Source organism: Athene noctua, unplaced genomic scaffold (genome assembly GCF_965140245.1).
Source record: "Athene noctua unplaced genomic scaffold, bAthNoc1.hap1.1 HAP1_HAP1_scaffold_31, whole genome shotgun sequence".
NCBI lineage: Eukaryota > Metazoa > Chordata > Aves > Strigiformes > Strigidae > Athene > Athene noctua.
In genome coordinates, this window is record NW_027437536.1 from 320,956 (window position 1) to 326,955 (window position 6,000).

Genomic DNA, 6,000 nt, shown 5'->3' on the forward strand with positions numbered 1-6,000 from the left:
GCATGTGAACCATGTGCAGCCTTGCCTGAGACCAGGGCTATCGCAAGCAGCTCCTTTCCGCCGTGGCTGGGCCTGAATTTCTGAGCTCTGCGCTGCGTGAGTGGTGCTCTGACGCTGCGCTCCAGGTGCCAAAGCACATGTAGGGTGATTCTGTATGCACCAGCGCTGGGGTCCAGGGGGGCCAAAGGCTGCTGGGGCTGACCCAGGCACCAGGGGGTTGTGTCCCAGCTGTCTTCCCCGTGTGGAAAAGGAACGGAGCTCTTTCAGTAAAGGAAGGTGAAGAGGAATGTGCATCTTAGAGACCGCGTCAGGTATCAGCCTGGGAAATGAGAGTTTTGGGTTTGTGTCCTGAATCAGATCTTAGTGCTCTGTCAGGTGTGGAAACCACTGGGGCGCTGGCTGTTCCTAGGAAGGCTGGTTCGTTTTCCCTCTCTGGTTCTGGTTTCAGCCTGAAATTTCATGCTGGATGCTCGAAATGAGTGTTCTGCCATACACTGAGTGTACACTTCCTCTCCGGAAAATGGGTTTTTGGTGAAATTCAGTTAACTGAGTTTAACTATTTTGGCATTTTGCAATGAAAATAAAATAGCAAAGAATCACAAATTTTCTACCTGGGTCTACAGGTCAAATTAATCCTGTGTCAGAGATGGAGGCTTCATAGCAGTCCTTACCTCCATGAGGGAAAACTGAATTTTTGTGTCTTAAAAATATTTTTGTGTGTTTAAAAAAAAAAAAAATTGGAAATTTATTTTTAATTAATCTATAGAGCATTGGGAATTGAATGACATAAGAGAATGGCACTTTTTTAAAGAGCGAAATTGTTGCGTATTTTTCGCCTACTCCTTTTGGTCAAATTCAGGAAGGCTGCCTATTGGATTAGCTCTTCATCATCTCACTCTGCACAGGAGATTTCGTGCCACTAGGTGCTGTATAAATACAGGGCAAAAAGGTGAAGCTGTTCCCAGAAGTTGCAGCATTTTTGAAAAAAAAAAAACCACCAAAACTCCAAAACCCGAAAACATAATGACGCTGGGAATATTAGATAGTGGAAATGGAAGGTAAATAATTTGGGGCAATGTTCCGAGAAGGCACTAATTATTTCCACGATGTGCGGAAGGGTTCCAAATTTTCATAAACCACAGAATGGCTCGGTGTCTGGCAGGGCTGAGCTCTATAACGCTGAAACAGCCATGAGACTGATGAGCAGCAGGAGTTCTGTTAAAGCCTTTGCCTCGGTTTGTTTGTTCCCTCAGGATGGAAAGAGCAGAGTATAGAGCAGCTAGGAGCACAGCGTGTATTCTGCGTACACAGAAAAGCAAACAAAATAGAAATAGCAAGGCACGAGGAAAATTGCATCGATACTTTAGTGATACATCAGTTACGAGTGCTGTACTGATCTGTTCTCCTGCCGGCATCAAGATCAGATCAGTGTTACGTGCGTGGAGCGTCCTCAGCTATTGGATGCAAGGATTAGTGATTGGAGCACCGGGACTGGTAGTCAAGAAATCCCAAATCCCAAGCTGGACAGAATGCTCCTGGCTTTCTTTTCTTGCCTTCCCTGGCTGTTACTGTGACCGGAGAGATACTTTATGCTTGCGTGTCTTATGGGTCTGATGCCAAGTGTCTACTGGGGAATTTAAGCAATTTTAAAATGTTGTGTGTGCAGAAGAGCTGCTGCCTGTTCTTCTGGTCCATGAGTGTCCCTTTCACACTGTTGCATTTTTTGGCTTTGTAGTATTGGGATGATTGTGGCAGGCCGAGGCCCAAGCCAAGCGTTTTGTCAGACACTGCGTAAGCGTGTTGCGGGAGATGGTGCCTGTGTTTCTGGAACCAGTGTCCGCTCTGCAGGTCGGGGCTGGGTGCCACTCTTTGCTGATGGCTCCCTCCGCCATCCCCAGGGGCCTTCTGCCTCCTCCCGGCATCGGCAGCCTTGCGTCCCCCCTCTCCCTGCCAAGTAACGTGCCTGCCCCCCCAGAGCTTGGGGGGTGTCTCTGCATCTCAGGGATGTGAGAGACTCCTCTGGCCATGGATGTCATTGAAGACAGTAGTGGAAAAAATAAGAAAAGGAATCAGTTCCTTAGGAAAATGGAGTTTTCCCAAGTGTCAAGTCCTGGTCCAAGGTTCATCCTACCTCCCACATGTCTTTTGTAGGAGAGAGGGAAAGTAGGAAAAAGAAGTCACGTAGCGACACGTCATGCCAACGGATAATAGGAAGCAGCTTTAGGGGCCTTTCCTGTCGCAGTGCTGCCACTCTCCCTGACAGTTTGGGCATGCTGGCTAAGAAGGATAGAAAGGAGAACTGAGCTGGTACAGAGGAGATACAGCGTACTGTACTTAAAGAAATTTAGATTACTGTCTTCTTGAGGAAAACATTTTTATTAACCAACTTTGCTTTACAGCTTTAAAAAGGCATAATGTTCCTTGTCATCTCCTGACGACACCTGTGTCAAGGAAGCGCTTCTGAAGTGAAGTATGCTTCCAAGTTTATGAGACATGGGGTCTGACAGGGTTCCACTGTCATCTGTTGGAGCATCTCTCACTGGCCTTATTGGAGACGAATTCAAGCATGGGAGTAATGAGAAGGACCTGTTTGCTCTTGTATTCTCACTTAAAATCTGCTTAGGGCCTTATGAATACTCTAACACCAACCTGCTTTCCCCCCTGGTTACCATGTTCGGGTACAAATCCGTCACTAAAGACCCGTTTCTGTGCCGGCATGTGGCTTGGCCAAGCCCTGTTAGACAGTTACCATATTGCAGTCCAGAGAAGTAGCTGTTGAACTCTTGCATGAGCGTCTGGAGTCTCAGGCTGCCTTCTCCCTTCACATCCACTTTTTTTTATTGGTGGGCCGGGGGGGAAGGGAGAGAGCAAGAACCATGAAGAAATCAGAGAGGCAAACAGGCTTTGCACAGGGGTTTTAACACACCACTGCTTTTCGTTAAAGCTGTTGTTTCTATTTAGCAGCTTTGCTGCCAAGCTCCAAACGCAATCTAGTTCAGGCTTCCCTTGGGAGTCCTCCGTACTGAACTTGTGTGAGTCAGGAAGTATTTCTGCCTGCCTCAGTGTGCTTCTGGACAAGAGGAGCCAAAGAGGAGAAGCACTTTAGCCTTTCTGTTCCGGGTACTGATCTGACTTGCTCCCACCAGGCGATCCGACGCTCCTCTGGGGGTGACTTACCCCCGTGGCTGCTTCCATGGCAAGCTGGCACTCCTCAGCAGGGGTCATCTCACAGTCCGGGCCCACTGCCTGTTGGTTTCATAGCAAACGGGTCAAAGACCTTCCTTTCAGGCTCAGGGCTGTGCGCTTCCAGTCTGCAGCTGAAGGCACAGTTCATCCTGCCCCTCGTTCAGGGCTCGCTGTCTCCTTGCTGGCCCTTCTCCCCGCTCGGCGAGCCCATGCTCGCTGGCAGGGTGTATTGCTTACGTGCAGACAGCCATTGCAGAAGCTCTCCCGAAAGCTGTGTGTAATACCAAATGCTAATTTCTCAGTGACAAAAGTTCAGCGGAGCATGCAGTGCTCTTTGATAGGAATTCCCTTTCTTTACAGGCCCTCTGTGCCACGGCAAGATTAACCCACGTGCATTTCGCCTCTTTATGCCAGTGCTAGACGTGATCCTCCTGATCCTAGATACTCTTTCTCTGCAGCTCATCACCCAGAACACGTATACTGAAAAGGCATTGATTTGTGGTGCAGTCCTGAAGATCTCTTCCCATCCCAGCTACAGATACATTTTAGCACTAGATTTTAAGAGACTGGGAGGAAAATGCTGGATGTACCAAAATAAAAGTAGAGAGAGTTGCAGCTCAGACCATTTCCTTATTTCTCAGACGGTAGAAAAAAATTTGGTATTTGGATGTTTTCTCAGTGTGACTTTCAGCGTTGCTGGATGTGATACAGTGTAAAGTATCCTTGGAAGATGAGCTGCTCCTAATGGGGGAATTCTGCTTTCTGCTCCAGCACGAAAGGGTGAAGTGTGTGTGGCCTCCAGCCTCAAGGATGCCCTGATAGGTTTTAAACCCTTGTGTTAGTGGCAGGATCTGTCACCCATCTGCTCGGACTTTCTCCACCGTTCCCATTTTAATGCAAATATTTTTTTATTCCAAGGACAAAATCATTCTCAGAAGATAGTGGGTTTAAAAGTTGCCTTATATACTTCATTTGAGATTTTTTTTTCCAAGAGCCACCCTGCCTTTAAAAACATAAGCAATTGACCCCACATATTTTTAATATTCTTGAAGTCACTGTTTCAGGCTTTTTGCCTGAGAATCCTCCTAAAAGAGGAGGAAAACAGCACAGAAAAAGGGGAAGCTGAGCAGGAAAGGGGAGCCAAGGAGAGCAACTGTAGCCCGGGACCGGTTCTTTCTTAGAAGAGGTACATCAGGGTCAGACTTTAAGTCTGTGCACGTTGTGAGAGTGCAGCCCCAGTGAAGAGCCCTGGAGAAGAACGTGGGGATCACTGTACAAGTGCTTTTGTCCCCCAGTATCCACAGGATTTTTCTAAGGATTGCAGGGTATCTTTGAGATTAGGTGATTCAAAACTATTGCCCATCAAGGTCTTGCTGTATGAGAAGAGATGCTGCGCTTTGCTCTGTGATGTTTTCACAGACGATCAGAGTGGGAGAGAGCGAGCTCAGAATTATGGATTTGCACCCCATACCTTATTTTTACAGTCTCGCGACCACTTCACTGTAAATAAATAAAGGGAACGTATTCTTGCTCCCCCCGTTAGAACCATGTGCTTCAGCAGGGAATGCCTGAAGATTAAGACAGCACCCATGTTCTGCAGATCTGAGACGTAAATGTTGTCCCTATTCTCTGCAGTGACTAACCCTCTCTTTCTCTGTCTCCTGAGCTGTGACCCCTGCAGCAGGTCAGCCTGAAGTTCTGATATGACATTATTTCGGTGCCCGGAGCTCAAGCACAGAGCTGCGCGGCATGCTGCCCGATGCTGTAGGCAGAGAGCAGCCAGTGCTGCCATGCCTTCGCTCTCGGAAGGGCAGGCCCTGTTCCTGAGGGGCACAGCGTACCGGCTGCTCAAACAACTGACCAAGTCTCAGCATGGGCTCTGCCTTACTTGATGATGCCAGCCTAATATTTTGGGGAGCTCTCCCTAGACAGGCTGCCACAGAAATAGCAGCCCCTACTCAAACCAGCGAGCCCTGGCAGATATGCCGCTCAGTGAACTCCCGCCCGCTGTATTTCTCCCTGTCAGCCCCCAAGGCTGCTGCTGGTGGCTTAGGAGAAGCGATACTTGTGCTGTTCGGCCCCTCGCCTGGCAGCACCGCAGCTCTCTCCGGCTTCGCTCGCTGGTATTTCAGGGCACCTGGGCTGCCAGGACTGCTGCTGAGGGGTCCCAGCGCAGAGGGGCTGCAGGCAAGGAGTGTCCTTAGAGACCCCAACCGCAGCGCGGGCTCCCCTGAGGCAGCACAGCATCGCTGCTTGCAGCCCGCTGGGATAACCTCCGGTCCCAGCACACGACACAACGCCACCCCCATCACAGCCTGCAAGGTGGTGTGTCAGGCGCGTGCGCTGTCCTATAGCCCAGTGTTTCAGACCTCGGCCCTTGCAAAAGTCAGAGGTACTTTAAAGAAACCCTCTACTTTATTATAAACCAGCACGTCTGTAGCTTACTGCCACAGTTCTTCTTGGTGCTACTATATGGCATGAGATGAATCTTATGGGGAAGAAAGGAACTTCCATGCAAGGAATTTTCATGCTGCTCAGAACAGATACCACTCGATATTATTGTGTACTTGCCACTGCCAGAGCCTGGTTCTGCAGTGCCAAACAAGATTGTGTAAATGGGAAGAAAAGGTATAAATTCTTGTGAAGAAGCATTGCAACCACACACTTGCTCTGTGCACAGAGGGGTCTTACCCCAGGAACATAAATAAGCATCGCCAGTGCCTCATGCTCGTGTTATTTCTGTGAGTCTGCTCACAAGAGTGAAATTGCTCACTGAGACCTTTCCAGGATTCAGAAGGAAAGGATTCGGAGAAC